Genomic DNA, 16,537 nt, shown 5'->3' on the forward strand with positions numbered 1-16,537 from the left:
AAACCTTTTCTTGTGATTGAGTTCCAGTTTCACAGTATTCTGGTCTGAAAATAAGCAGGGAATAATCTCAATCTTTTGATATCAGACCTGATTTGTGACCTATGTGGTCTATTCTGGACAAAGTTCCATGTGTGCTCACGAAGAATGAGTATTTGGTTGCTTTAGGGTGGAATATTTTGTATATATCTATGAGGTCCATCTGGTCCACTGTGTCATTCAAAGCTCTTGTTTCTTTGTTGATTGTCTGCTTAGTTGATCTGTCTGTTGCTGAGAGTGGACTGTTAAAGTCTCTTTTCGAACACAAAATTATCAGTAGGTCTCTTTTTTTTTGGTTAACAGTTCGCTTATGAACTTGGTTGCTCCCACGTTGGGGACATATTTACAACTGTTAGATCTTCTTGTTGGATAAACCCTCTAAGAATGATATAGTGGCCTTCGGTGTCTCTAACTATAGTCTTTAGCTTAAAATCTAATTAGTATGTTCTGAGAATTGCTATTCCACCTTTCTTTTTTTAAAAAAATGTAATTAAATTTAATTTTTTTAATTTAATTTAATTTTTTCATTTTTTCAGTGCTTTCTTTTGAGGTCCATTGGCAGGAAGACAGTTCCCCATCCCTTCACTTTGCGTCTATATGTGTCTTAGCTTCAAAATGAGTCTTATGTAGACTACATATGTATGGATCCAGTCTTTTTATCCAATCTACAACCCTGTGCCATTTTATGGGAGCATTTAGGCAGTTCACTTTGAGAGTGATTATTGACAGATAAAATTTTATTGTCATCATGTTGCCTGTGAAGTCCTTGTTTCTATGGATTGTCTCTCTATATCTCTGTTCTGTAACACTTTTGGGGTCTTTCTCCTTTTATAGAACCTCCCTTAATATTTCTTGCAAGGCCAGCTTAGTGGTCTTATATTCTTTCAGTCTCTGCCAGTTCTGGAAGCTTCTTATCTGTCCATCTATTCTGAATGACAGCCTTGCTGGATAAAGAATTCTTGGCTGCATATTCTTCTCACTTAGTACCCTGACTATGTCTTGCCAGCTCCTTCTGGCTTGCCAGAAGGATAGGTCTGACTTTATTCTGACTTCTGGCTTGCCTGTGGACAGGTATGACTTTATTCTGATATTCCTCCCTCTGTACATAAGGAATTTCTTCCCCCTAATTGCCCTTAAAATGGCTTCCTTGGTTCTAAGTTTTGCGAATTTTACTGTTCCATGCCTGGAGGTTGATCTGCCCTCTTTGATCTTAGGGGTTGTCCTCTCTGCCTCTAGAACATGATTACTTCTTTTATTCCACAGATTTTAGGGAGTTCTTAGCTATGATTTTTGTCAAATATATCTTCTAGTCCTCTCTCTTTCTCTTCACCCCCTCAGGAATCCCAATAATTCTGACATTGGAATGTTTCATGGCATCATTTATTTCTCTAATTCTGTTTTCATGGATTTTAAGCTGTTTGTTCCAAGCCTCCTCCAGCTTCTTCTTTTCTAACAGTTTGTCTTCAAGATCACTAATTTATTCTTCTGCCTCATTTACCCTAACTGTTAGAGTATCTAGATTAGATTGTATCTCAATGATAGCATTTTTAAGTTCATCCAGATCTGCTCTCACTTTTGCCCTTAACAAATCTATGTTGCTATCAATAGTTTTCTCCAGCCTGACTATTGTCTTCATAACTGCTACTCTGAAGTCTATTTCTGACATCTTGCTTAGATCCATATCCATTAGAACTGCCAGAGAGGCCACTGTCTCCTCCTTGTCATTCTGTTGAGTTGTGTTTGAGGGGATGTACAGCTGAAAATATCAACCACTATCCAGGCTAGGTGCACCTTGGGAAGTTTCAGAGCAATCCGATATCACCAAGAATAAGGAGTAGAAAAAAAAAACACACACTCCGCCAAAATGAGCCCCAAGAATAACATTTATAAAGTACAAAAACAAAAAACAAATAAACAAAAAGACTGACAAAAGAAAAAAAAAGAGAGGTGATGGGAAGGTGGTTATAATCCCTTGATGTGGTCAAGGAAGGGTATTTCAGTTCCACCTGGGTGTATCTTGTTATCTATGTTAGAGAACCCAACTTTCCAGAGATACAGGGAAATTAAAACCGATATCTATATAAAGGTAGAATTGAATAGGGAAAAAAGGACTACATTGAAGCTTATAGCTATATATATTTTTAAAAAGGAAAAAGGAAAAAAGTATATGTATGAAAGAGTTCAAGTTAAAAAGTTACTATGGGATATGTTGTATTAAACATCTCGGTTGAAATGGTAAGTAGATTAAAAAAAAGAACAAGAATCTAGATTAGATTGTATCTCAATGATAGCATTTTTAAGTTATTTCTCTTTAAAAAGAGAGAGAGGGGCACCTGGATGGCTCAGTGGGTTAAAGCCTCTGCCTGCAGCTCAGGTCAAGATCTCAGGGTCCTGGGAGCCTCAGCAGGGAGCCTGCTTCCTCCTCTCTCTCTGCCTGCCTCTCTGCCTACTTGTGATCTTTGTCTTTCAAATAAATAAATAAAATCTTTAAAAGAGAGAGAGAGAGAGAAGTTCTATCTAAGAAATTACAGGCTGCGAGGCAATACCAGGGGCTTAATATATTGTTTTCACGTGGTGTTGGGGTTTTACAGTTATATGGGGACCCTGTGATTGTGGTCCTCTTGTTCTTTCTTTCTTTCCTCTTGTCTTGGGGGAAAGGGCCTGCTGCATTGTTTTTCATTCAATCCTGCTTGGGTGGAGCTGCTCTGCCTCCTGTCTAGGGGCTAGGCTCCTTGGAAAATTTTTCAGGCTTTTGTTCTCTGGAGGCTTTTGTTCTCCTGTGGTTTTTTGGTGTCTTTTTGGAGGGTCAGAGCAAAGTAAACTGTCTGTACCCAGAGCCCTACCTCAGAGAGAAGCTGCAGACTGCTATCTCTGAATCCTCCAGAACACACAGTCTCCACCTTAGTAAGCACCTTAGAATACTGCAGCCTCCCACAGGCAGTACGCACTCCCAGCAACCCTCTCAGCTTGCCCGGTTCCCCCAGCTGCTGTTCTTGGGACCGCTGACTCGCATCCACACCGGGACCTTTCAGGTGCAGCAGCTACAGCTGGTCCTGGGACTGTGGGCTAAGGTCTGCACCTGTGGCCCCCAGGTCCCAGCAATTGTCCCTTAAGCCCCTTTGTTCTGTTTGAATGCTCTTATCATTCCCTTCCCGACACGTGTCTCCAAGCTATCCCTGCTCCCTGAGTGCAGGGCACTTTCACATTGGGATATTACTTTTCAGTGGTTCGCTTCTGGTGGCTCCCTCCCCCTCTGTTTATCCTCTGATATCTTTCTGTGCAATCCCAACTCTGTCCTTTCTACCTCCAGACTGATGATCCTCTGACACCGAAGAGATCCAGAAGTATATAATTTTACATCTTAGGCTGATTTCATGTGTGCTCACAGTGTTCTGGTAGATATCCAGCTCAGTTCAGGGGATTGATTGAAATAAGTTTCCCTACTCCTCTGCCATCTTGCCCCCCTCTTCTAATAGTGGTTTTTAAATCTTAAATAATGATTTTTGTTTTTTTTATCTTTTTTATGACATATATTATATGTAAAAAGAAAACAGTACTGTTAATTATTCCTTAATAATTTCTTATTCCTCAATAAGACATTCATAGGGAGTTAAGTAAGCATAATGTTCAAAAGGATTTGTTCTGGCAATTTAGAGTAGGATCTTAAACAATTGATTTCCTAACCAGGACCCAACTGGAGTGCAAGCTCTTTAATAGTTCTTTATAGAGCCTGAAATCGACACAGTGTTAAATACACATGAACATGACTTAAATATTTGTTCAGGATATGGATCAACGACTCAATAACCCAGTGAATGAATGTATGAATAAACAAATGAAAGTGATTGTAGCCTTTATGTGCCTTTCTTCTTCTGGAGCTACCTGGGAGAAATTACTTATTAGAACTTTATTTGAGACTCCTTAGTTGCAATTCTGGAATGAATGATTTATTGTTTATAAAACCATATGAGATACTAGGTGAAAAGTCCTACATAAATGTGATATATTATTTTATTCATTGTGACTCTTAGAATAATCTGAAAGACTCATAACATATCATGATTCCCAAAGCAGCTGACAAACTTGGTTAGCTTGGTGTATTTGTTTTTAACAAATCAAAGTGAAATTGGGAGAAAAAAATCATATCCAAAGTTATTCCATATAAACTGAGACTTACCAGACTTACCAGGCCCAATGAATAATATTTGCTTTCATTTAAAAATTATATAATCCAACCATAGAATGTTTACATAGGAAAATTAAATATAGTTATTATTAATTTATACCATGGGGCCATGATTAATGTTTTTTCTGCCCCAAGACTTTATTTTTTTTCCTCCTTTTCTCAAACATGTTTGGCATTTAGAAGTTTTAAAGTAATTTCCCCCTTTGGCTTCACCTGGGGTCTCCGCTGTCCCAGAACCTCCTCCTGACCTCAGTGTTGTGTTTTCATTTAAAATAGGGCATGTCTATAAATGTCAGCAATACAGAGCAATTAGAAGTTTGAAAAGGGCTGTAACATAAACCAGCATTATAGTGAAATGGATATTGCCTTAAGCTGCCTGCAATTCGCTTGCTGTTGGAAAGACAATATCCTGCCATTCTCCCATGGTGGCCTTCAATTGAACACATTTGGCTGAGGATTGACCCATTATTAAGATAAGTCTCTGCCTGGTTTGAAACAATGAAGAAACACAGAGAGAGTGAAGCCAGCAAATTGGTCTAGTAGTCAGCCAGCACTGGGCAGAAATGTGACACCGAATTAGAGCTTAATAGCTGTCTGTGGTGCTATCTGTGAAATCCAATGCTGTCCTGGTTCCCCCTGAACTGGATGGTAGGTGCATGCTGTTTGGGCTTGCCTAAAGTTTTCAGGGTTTAGAAGGAATTGCTGTCTATATATTTAGCTATGTGCTTCTGTTATTTTCATTTTTAATATCACCATAAGCAGCAACAGCAAAAGTCCAACACTTCTGACATTAACTTAATTTTATTTATTTTCATTTCCTCTACTGCTAAGAATCCAGATCACAAACTACTTTTTGCAGTTAGAAAATGGGATATGTTTCTAGGCAAGGCATATCATATTGTTTTAATTTACCCACTTCCAAAGATGCTCGACCTTTGTGCACTCACAGTGCTTTCTTTTGCTAGCTTGAGGCCTTTTGACACACTGTCAGCTGGGCTCTGGCTCGCCCCATGTGACCTCAGAGCAAACTCTCCAACAAGATAAGGTTGCTGTTGAAAGTGTCTCTTGGGCTTGCAAACTTGGTCCTGCCTGTTCTGGTGTTTAGAGGGATAACACAGTGCAAAAGAGTACCAAGCTAACATGTATTCCTTTCCAGACTCTATCTACCCTTTGTTGGGATTTATATTTTTTAAGACCATATGAAGTTTGGTGGTAAGGTAAGGAGAAAGTTTGGGAGACAACCTACAAATTGCCTATTCTTTTGCTGTTATGGTGAGTCATTTTAATTAAATGTATCTCTGGTGAGGTGTTTCCATGATCCTGCCTTTTAGTTCCTAACAACATTTCATCTCGTCAAACTCAGCTTTGTAAAACTCATATGCAAAGCTGAACTGAAATGAGGGAATGTAATTGAGTGGGAGGGAAACCTATATCACTGGTCTGCTTGTAAAAAATTGTTTCTGTGCTGGCTATGAGCTATAGTTTTGGCTTTCTTAGGAAAGACTTTTAAAAATCCTTGCTGTCAACAGGCTTTTGAGGTTTTCCAGACTTCAGGGAAAGTTAAATAGACCGTGAAACATATAAGAAAGTATGCCCAGGCCATGAGAATTGGGAGAAACTAGAATGGTCCGCAAAGGAAGTTGGCTGAATCTCTCTTGCTGGAAGTTTAGTAACATTTGAGGACCTGCACCATTTTGTTTGAGATGGCTTAGGGGACATGGATGCTAGAGTGCCTAAAATAATTTAAATGCCAACTCTTTCTAGGCAAGTATGTGGATTAAACACCATTCCAAGGTCAAGGTCACCACTCTATTCCAGATTCAATGTAAATGCTTCGTCTTCACTTTCTTGGCACGTTTTTCTGTACAACTACGTACAATTAATTCTGAACAGATCTATAATGCCCTTTTATAGTGAGTACAGAATTTCTACTTCTCACTAAATGAATGATAACTGGAATGATACGACAGACTTCATTAACCAAGATATTTCTGCATCACTGAGACCATAGAAATCACTAAAACGCTAAAATTGGAATCACCCAAATTGCATTGTTTTCATTATATGCCTACTTCTCAGTATTCTGTTACCTTTTTACATACGCTTTGTCAACTCCAACTTCCACATGACAGCCACCCTAAAATTTTCTGTAGCATTTGAAAACTAACACACATTTGCTTTCCTCCCCTTAATCAATGGATTCACTCTCACAGACAAAGAGCATAGAATACACTCAGAACTTCCTCAAAATTTTGGCTCCAAAACAATCTATATCTCTATACATCACTTCTTCCTCTCAAAAGAAAGGTACATTTTACCTCTGATGATTTACAAGTAAACTTCCACTTGGTTATTTGCTTCTTCCCAGTTCTTAGGTCTTGTTCATCAGTGGCTTCCTCTTTTCCTTACATGACTAGAAAGTTACATGAATTCTTATTTCACATTCTTGCCAAATTTGGTACTTCTGGTCTTTTAAAGTTTTAGTCATTTTGGTATGTAGTTGTTGTCTCCTTGTATTTTCAATCTGTGTTTTCCTGAATATTACGAAGTTAACACATTAACAATGTCTATTGATCACTTGGATGTTATCTTTTTGAAATACCTGTTCTTGGGGTGCCTGGGTGGCTCAGTGGGTTAAAGCCTCTGCCTTCGGCTCGTGATCCCAGTGTCCTGGGATCGAGCCCTACATTGGGCTCTCTGCTCAGCGGGAGCCTGCTTCCTCCTCTCTCTCTGCCTGCCTCTCTGCCTACTTGTGATCTCAGTCTGTCAAATAAATAAATAAAATCTTAAAACCTCAAAGTTACCTTTGAGGTAACTTTCTTTTTTCTGATATTCCAAAACATTTTATGTAGTCCTTACCATTGTTTCCTCTATATACTTTTGTATCTTACACACCTTATTCTCTTATTCTGGCTGTTCTTTTCCTGATCTTTCTTTAGGCTATTAATTATCTCTTTAATTGTGTTAATCTGTTAGCAAAGCCACCTATTAAATTCTTAATTTTGTTTTATTGAATTTCTCAGTTTAGAATTTCTATCTGGATGCTTTTAATATTTTCAAGTTCTTTCATCAATTTCTATTTTGTCTTTAATCCCATGGATAGCATTTGAAGTTATTTTAATATCTCTATCCATAACTGTCAATTTCTGAAGCCCCTGTGGGTCTTCTCTGTTGTTTGCTTTTTCTTTTTTATTGCTGTTTTGTCTTTGCTCATGTTGCCTTGTCTTCTAGTATGGCTGGTTATTTTGATCATGTGGAGGATCTCAGATTTAAGTATTTTGTAGATAGAACTTGAAGACTAGAACAACATTATTGTATCACAAAAAGATTCTAAATTTGAGTGTGTTTTTGCCAGGTGCTTATGTTCTGGAGGATGCCTGGTGATATTACAGGTGATACACCATTAATAAATTTCTTTAATCTGATTTAAGAGACAGGTGATTCAGAGAAACTTCAGTGCTCTGAGAAGAATGGTCAGTTTTTGGTTTACTGTTACACCTAGAGGGCAACTTTTTAAGGTACCAGACTATAGTGTAAAGAATTCATTGAAGGCATTTACCTTGGTAGACTATGGATTCAAGATCTTGTAGACCTGTAAGGCTGTCAAAAGCACAGCCCACACTCTTAGAAGCTTTCTTTGTAATTGTCAAACTCTCCCATGATAAAATAACCCTAAATTCCGTGCTTACCTTTGTGGGTCTCTTTCCTTATTTTAGATCCTTTATTATCATGCTGGTTCTCTGGTTTATTTTAGAATGTGATTCTTTAGTTTTTAAAATATTTTATCTAGATTTTCTAATTACTTTCAGTCAGAGACAAATTGTTTTATCTTCCATTAGTGGGAATACCTTACTCCTCCCTTACTGCTTTTATACTGCTATTTCTTGGTTTTATCATTTAAATATTTCTTGGAAGACTCCTTTTCCTCTGTGCTGCCTCTATGCCTCTCTGGAACTATGTTCTTGGCCTTCTCTTTAAAATATTTCTGGGTCTTTTAATCTAGTCACCAGCTTTCAATTACCAGACTAACTATATGGAGCCAAAATCTACATTTTTATCCAGATCTCTTTCTTTTAAGTAAGACACTCAATTTCCAGTAGTCCACTAGATGTATCCACCTAAATAACTTGAAGATACCTGTCTTTAATGTATAAATCAACATTTTTATTAGCCTATTCCTATCCCTGGCTAGGAGTTAATCATAATGCTATATTATTTAATTTCTGGATAGGGTCATCAACAAATGCTACCATCTCTTAATAATATTACCACTTTTCCAAATTTGGATGCTCTGTTATTCTTTCTCTGACTTTCTGCTCCCAATCTAATTAATCATTAAATCATACTGATTTTTCTTCCTAATACTTCGCTAGTCAACCACCCTTGGAAAAAAAACAAAAACCAAAAACAACTTTAGAGATGTATAGGTCAGTTCCTCTGACAACAGTGACACTGCAATGTTTAGTGAATGATCTAAGGTATATTACCTAACAACTTTGTGTTTCTGTTTCCCTGTTTGCAAATGGGCATGATAATGCTAATACCCACCTAGAGTAGACTACATGCATTGCCATAACCTTTTCTTCCTCAGTCTACCCTTCCCTTTGCAATGTAACTTAGCAAAATCTATCACTAAGACATGAGGTTGATTTTCCCATCTGAAATAAGGGCTAGACTGTGACCTGCTTTGGTCAGTAGGATGAAGAAGATATTGTGTGTATCAGGTCTTAAGAGGCACTTAATGCTACTAGTCTCTGAAAACTTGCCCAACTATTATGTGAATAAGACTGAGCCAGTCTTCTAGGGAAAGAAATATCATGTGCAAACCTTCCTGACTGAGGCCATGATAGATCAGCCAGTCCCCAGTCAACCAGGCAAATGACTAAAGAGTATGTGTGATGCAAGCCAAAATCAGAAGAACTGCCAATTTAGAGATTTATTTACTAAATAAATGATTGTTGTTTTAAAGTACTGTGTCTTGACTTATTATCCAGAAAAAGTCAATTGATAACACTACTTCATAGGGTTACAGTGAAGATTAAATGAGTTAGTATAAAGTGCTTAAAACATTGTCTACTACATAGTAATCATTATTTATTTTATTTATTGACTTACATATTTATTTAGTAGGCTCCAAGTCCAGTGTGGCCCTAACATGGGTTCGGAACTCACAACCCTGAGATCAAGATCTGAGCTGAGATCATGAGTTATATGCTTAAGCAACTGAGACATCTGGGTTCCCCCACAGTAAGCATTATTTAAGTGCTAGTTATTATTATTCTCTGCCTCTCTATCCCCACTGCTATGACTTTTGACTCATTACCTATTACTGATTAATTGTATCTTTTGCTACTAATCTTTTACCTCTCAAGTCCATCCTCCACAATTGCCTCCTGAGGGCTCTTCTAAAACAAAGTTCAGTCATGTCCATTTCCTCTCTAAAACTGAACTGAACCTTTGATAGTTACACTTAAATACAAACTCTTTAGGGTACAAGAAGCTTAAAGAATACACGAGACTGGAATGTATATGGGACCTGAATTCTCTTTTAAGAATGAGAAATTGTATATTGATTATTTTTGTACTTTATTAACTGTAGATTTGATGCTTGTTAATTAATCATAGTACTATTTGTTAGAAGAATAGTAGAAGCACAAAGTTTTCCATAGTGAATTTTATTTTGATTGAACTAAGCAAGATTTGGAATATAGTTCCTGAAACATAAAAATTTGGATTCCTTTTATAAATTCATGGTTGATAAAATTAAAAAGTATTCTCTAACCATCATAAAATTATTGAAACCTAGAGCCTTATTTTGTTTTATCTTACTAGAGGTCAATCTGGTTTTGCTTTACCTAACTTGGAGGTTAAAAAAATACCTATGAACTCTGTTTATAACTGAAATCATTACTTTTTAAAGCTTTTCCAATATTTTAAATGAACATGATTTCTTTTATTTTTGAGGTCATATAGTAAAGTGATAACAGGCTAACTTCAGATATGTAGTAAACCATCAAGTTATACTATGTAATAATATTAGATATAGCTTCAAAATGGAATCTAATATATAGTTACCGATTTTTAAAAAAGATTTTATTTATTTATTCAACAGAGATCACAAGTAGGCAGAGAGGCAGGCAGAGAGAGAGAGGGGGAAGCAAACGCCCTGCTGAATAGAGAGCCTGATGTGGGGCTCAATCCCAGGACCCTGAGATCATGACCTGAGCCGAAAGCAGAGGCTTTAACCCACTGAGCCACCCAGGTGCCCCTATAGTTATCAAATTTTTGTTATGAGGAACCTCTGCCTATTAATATAAGCCAACTTGCCCAAACATGCATAGATGATTACTGAGGAAGCCTCTGGGCTTGACCCTGTGAAGGTCAATGCTAAAATTTTGACTCTAACTCATTTCTTCCATATTTTAAATGGAGATATTAAAAGTGCCTAAGAGGGGGGACCACTATGTTGATAGATGAAGATCCTGAACTCACCTTCTCTCACAGACACCAAATCCATAGTTACATGGAGATCATTTCCCTCTGAAAAAAAGATCTGTAAACTACATGAACTGCCCTACACAACAAAGGGTGAAAAGGCTACATTGTGATGGGTAGGAGAGGCAGAGACATGGTCTCACATGTAGAAATACACAGTAGAGAGGGATTTTACCAAAGGTGCCTCTCCTGGTGGAGTGAAGGATTAGTACCCAAGATCAGGCACCCTGGTCCCAGGGATCTGCTCCCAAAAGATGAACTGCCAGAATGTCATTAAGAGATCAATGGGGCTGATGTCCAGGGGTCCCAAAGTGCTATAGGAAACTGGGATTCTCCTCTTGGAAGATTCACGTATGGTTTTACTCACCCCAAGACCCAGGGGAAAAAAACATCACTTTGAAAAGTGCCTAGATTATATATGAAGGCAATTCATTTGCTGATTGGGGGCACTGACCAAAGGGATGGTGGACATTGGAGATATTCTATGGAGATAGAGTCACTGGTGGATGCCATTGTTGCATTTTCCACATAGTTTGCTAACACAAGTGACAAGCTTGAATGCAGTGCCTTCTACTGCCTTGCTGGGATGGGCAAAGGTGAGGAGCAGTGGCACTTGCTGAGACCAGAGAGCATGGGTAGTTGCAGTGCTTCTCTCCCTTGCTTGAGTAGACAAATGCAAATGGTCATGACATTCTTCCACTCCCTATCTAAGTCTGTGAGAATGGGTGGTTGCAAAACTCTTTGGGCCCCTGGCTGGGGCTGTCAAGTACAAACAGTCATGACATTCTTAAATTTTCAGTCTAACACTGGCACACAAGCACACATAAGGCATTCTCCAACTGAATTGTTAAAGCCCATGGGCATGAATAGAAAACACATTTTCCTGATACCCTTTTGAAGTTGGTGAAGATGTCTCAGATGAATTGCTAATGCCAGTAAAAGTACACAATCAAACAGGCTCTGACTGCATGGCTCTGGTGGTGAAAAGGGCTGGCATTCTTGAGCTCCACAGGACTAAAAAAATTAGAAAGACAGCTCTTGGCAGGCTACCACTACTAGGGCACTGCAGCAATATCAGCCTAAAACACAACCCAAGTTTTTCTATGAAAACAAAACAAAAACAAACAAACAAACTTATTTACTTAGCCTAGAGCTTCTGCCCAAGGAACAGCCTTCAGGTTTCCTACATATTTAAAGCTAGGGAGGTGCTCCCAGAAAACAAGCAGGGAGACACCATCCTGTACACTTCCTTGGCCTCAGTACAGCTTGATGACACTTACTAGAAAAGAGCTCCAATTTTTGGCAACAATTCTCCAGGGGATATCTCAGGCCTTCTAGTCTAGAGGCCAGCAGGGATATGATTGTGGACCACAGGACTAAATATATTCACATACTTTAAGCACTGCTACCTGAGGATCTTACTTCCAATCATTCTGAATCTAGGTGCTCAATAAGAATCCTCCCTTTGGATGACTGACAGGTCTTGACACTTCCCAACAATGGGAACATATCAAGAATAAAACAGGAAATTTAGGCAGCTACAAAGGTCTAAGAGGTGACCAAAAGCTAGGACAAAGGGGAATGAAAATTAACACCCACACAAGGCCACTCCTTCAAGACTAAGAGAGGTATCCGTTACACCCAATTCTTAGAAACAAACACAGAGTCTAGCAAAATGAGAAAACAGGGAAATATGTACCAAATGAAAGAACATGACAAAACCTCAAAGAAAGACTTAATAATAAGAGAGAAGTAAGCTACCTGATAAAGAACACAAAGTAATGGACATAAAGATGTTTACTAAGCTCAGGAGAAGAACAGATGAACACAGTGAGAATTTCAACAAAGATTTTGAAATATGAAAAAGTAACAAACAGAAGTAAAAAACATAAAAAAGTAACAGAGAGATAAAAAACACAATAACTGAACTGAAAAGTATAGTAGAGGTGTTTAACAATGGACTCAATAAAGTAGAAGTATAGATGAGCAATCTGGAATATAAAGCAATAACATCTAGACAGAACAGCAAAAAGAAAAAAAGATCAAAAATAAATATCACTTGGGACACCTGGGTGGCTCAGTTGGTTAAGCAGCTGCCTTTGGCTCGGGTCATGATCCCAGGGTACTGGGATTGAGTCCCACATTGGGCTCCTTGCTCAGTGGGGAACCTGCTTCTCTCTCTGCCTCTGCCTGCCACTCTGCCTGCTTGTGCTCTCTGTCTCTGTCTCTCTCTGTCTCTCTCTCTGACAAATAAATAAATAAAATCTTAAAAAAAAAATCACTTAAGGAATCTGTCTGACAACATCAAGTAGAATATTTGCGTTTTAAGGGTATTAGAGGAGAAGAGAGAGAGAAAGAAAGGGGGAGGATATTTATGTGAAGAAATAAAAGCTGAAAACTTTCCTAACTTAGGGACGATATTCACACTGAGGAAGCCCAGAAAATTCCAAATAAAGTGAAGTGAAAGAAAGTCATATCAAGGCACATTATATTTAAAATGTCAAAAAGGATAAAGAGAGAATCTTAAAAGTAGCAAGAAAAAAACAAATTGTTATATATAAAGGAAATCACATAAACCTATCAGATTTCTGAGCAGAAACTACAAACCAGAAGAAAGTGGCATGATTTATTTAAAGTACTGAAAGGAAGAAAAGAAAATGCAAGCAAGAATACTCTACCTGGCAAGATTATCATTCAGATTTGAAGGAGCAATAACAAGTTTTCTAGCTAAGCAAAAGCTAAAGGAGCTCCTCACTACTAAAGTAGTCTTTTAAGAAATATTAAAAGGACTTTTTTAAGCTGAAAAGAAAATCCATTAATTAATAACAAAAAAATACAAAAGTAAAAAATCTTATTGGAAAATGTAAATATATAGTAAAGGTAGTGGATCAATCACTTATAAAACTACAAAGAAGTTTAAGAGAAAAAAGTAGCAAAATTAACTAAAATTACAATAATTAGTTAAAGGATACATAAAAAGATGTAAAAAGTAACATCAGAAATATAAAATGGGGGTGAGGAAGTAAATACATAGAGTTTTGGAATGTGTTCAAAGTTAAGTTGCTACCAACTTAAAATAGAATGTTATTTATGTAGGATGGTATATGTGAGCCTCATGGTAACCATAAAACAAACCCTAATAGTAAATACACAAAAGGAAATGAGAAAAGAATCTAAACATAACACTAAAGGAAATCATTAAACCAAAAAGAAAGAGAGAAAGAGAAAAAGGGAACAGAGAACTACCAAAACAGCCAGAAAACAATTTAAGAAATGGCCATAAGTACCTAAATATCAGTAATTACATTGAATTTAAATGGACCAAATAATCCAATCAAAATACACAGAATGGCTGAGTGGATTTAAAAATAAAAAAGACATATCTATATGCTGCTTACAAGAGACTCATTTCAGAAGTAAGTGCGCACAAATAAAATGGAAAAAGATATTTCATGCAAATTGAAACATAGAGAAAGCTGACAGAGCTATACTTATGTCTGGCAAAATAAACTTTAAAACAAAGATTGTGGAACACTTGGGTGGCTCAGTGGGTTAAGCCTCTGCCTTCAGCTCAGGTCATGATCTCAGGGTCCTGGGATCAAGCCCCGCATCAGGTTCTCTACTCAGCAGGGAGCCTGCTACCCCCCCCCCCACCTCCGCCGGCCTCTCTGCCTAGTTGTGATTTCTGCCTGTCAAATAAATAAATAAAATCTTAAAAAAATAGATAAACATTATAATAAAAAACAAAGAGGGTCACTATATAATGATAGAAGAGTCAATCCAACAAAAATATATAACATTTATAAATATATATGCACGCAACATAGGGGCACCAAAATATAAAAGCAAATATTATATCTAAGAGGAGAAATTGACAGTAATATAATAATAGTAAGGAATTTAAAACCCCACTTATATCAATAGGTCATCCAGACAGAAAATCAATAAGGAAACATTGACGTTAAATAGCACATTAGCCCAGATGGACTTAATAGATACATACAGAACATTCTATTCAAAAATAGCAGAATGCACACTTTCCTCAAGTGCATATGGAACATTCTTCAGGATAGATCACACAAAACAAGTCTCAGTAAATTAAAGAAGATTGAAATCATATCAAGCATCTTTTCTGATAACAATGGTATAAAACTAGAAACATCTGTAGAAAAACTACAGATACATGGAGATTAAGCAATATATTACTGAAAAATTACTGAGTCAGAAAAAAATCAAAGGAGAAATTAAAAAAAAAAACCCTGTAGACGAATGAAAACAGAAATATGACATACCAAAATCTATGGGATCCAGGAAAAGTGGTTTTAAAAGGGGAATTCATAGTAATATAAGCTTACCACAAGAACAAAAGAATTCTTAAGTAAACAATTTAAATTTACACCTGTTGAAACTAAAATAAGAAAAATAAACAAAGTTCGTTAATGGAAAAAAGAAAACAATAAACATTGGAGCAGAGATAAGTGAAATAGAAACTTAAAAAAAAAATAGAGAAGATCAATAAAATTGAGAGCTGGTTCTTCAAAAAGATAAACAAAATTGATCAACCTTTAACTAGGCTGACCAAGAGAAAAAAAGAGACTAAATCAAATCGGAAATGAAAAAAGAGTAGTTAAAAATAATGCCAAAGAAATACACAGGATCATAAGAGATTACTATTAACAATTATATACCAATAAATTGGACAACCAAGAAGAAATGGATAGTTTTCTGGAGATTTACAATCTTCAAAGACAGTAAAATCTGAATAGACCAATTACTAGTAAGGAGATTGAATCAGTAATCAAAAACCTCAAAAAAAAAAACAACAAAAAAACAAAAAAAAAAACTCAAAATAAACAAAAATCCAGGACCAGATGGCTTTAGTGATGAATTCTACCAAACATTAAAAAAGCTTTCATATCTATCCTTCTCAAACTCTTCCAAAATATTGAGAAGAAGGGAAAGCTCCCAAAAAATTTTTATAAGGCCAGAATTAGCCTGATACCAAAACCAGACAAAGACACCACACATCCAAAAAAGTTATAGGCCAATATACCTGATGAATATAGACACAAAAATTCTCAATAAAATATTAGCAAACCAAATTCAAAAATACATTAAAAAGATAGTATACAATGATCAAGTGGGATTTAGTCCAGGGATGCAAGGATGATCCAACATCTGCAAATCAATTGACATGATATATCACATTAACACAATGAAATATAAAAATCACATTATCACCTCAATAGATGTGGAAAAAGCATTTGACAAAATTCAACATCCATTTTTGATTAAAAACTCTCCACGAAGTACATATGAAAGGACCATACCTCAACATAATAGAGGCCATATATAACAGGCCCACAGCTAACATCATACTTAATGACGACAAGCTGAAAATATTTCCTCTAAGATCAGGAATAAGACAAGGATGCCACTCTTGCCACTTGTATTCAACATATTGGAAGTCCTTGCCAGAGCAATTAGGCAAGAAAAAGAAATAAAAATAAAAGGCATCTGGATTGGAAAGGAATAAGTAAAACTGTCACTATTTGCAGATGACATTATATTATACATTGAAAATTCTATTAAAGACTCTTATCAAAATCTGTTAGAACTTATAAATGAATTTAGCCATCTAAAGAATGAAATCTTGTCATTTGCAATGACATGGATAGAACTAGAGTGAAATAAGTCAGTTAGAGAAAGACAAATACCGTATGATTTGACTCATATGTGGAATTTAAGAAACAAAAGAAACAGATGAATATGTTAGGGAAGGGAAAATAAAATAAGATAAAAACAGAGAGGAAGACAAAC

At 36.6% G+C, this 16,537-nt stretch overlaps 1 long non-coding RNA gene across 1 annotated transcript in view; it reads left to right on the forward strand.

The window, feature by feature from the left end:
* Positions 1 to 5,352: 5,352 nt before the first annotated feature.
* The window catches only part of LOC116588484, a 36,725-nt gene continuing 25,540 nt past the window's right edge, over positions 5,353 to 16,537 (forward strand). Inside the window, exon 1 of the long non-coding RNA XR_004284963.1 lies at positions 5,353 to 5,439. This is a non-coding gene — a long non-coding RNA (uncharacterized LOC116588484). The remainder of the gene's footprint in view (positions 5,440 to 16,537) is intronic.

This window comes from Mustela erminea, chromosome 4 (assembly GCF_009829155.1).
Source record: "Mustela erminea isolate mMusErm1 chromosome 4, mMusErm1.Pri, whole genome shotgun sequence".
Classification (NCBI taxonomy): domain Eukaryota; kingdom Metazoa; phylum Chordata; class Mammalia; order Carnivora; family Mustelidae; genus Mustela; species Mustela erminea.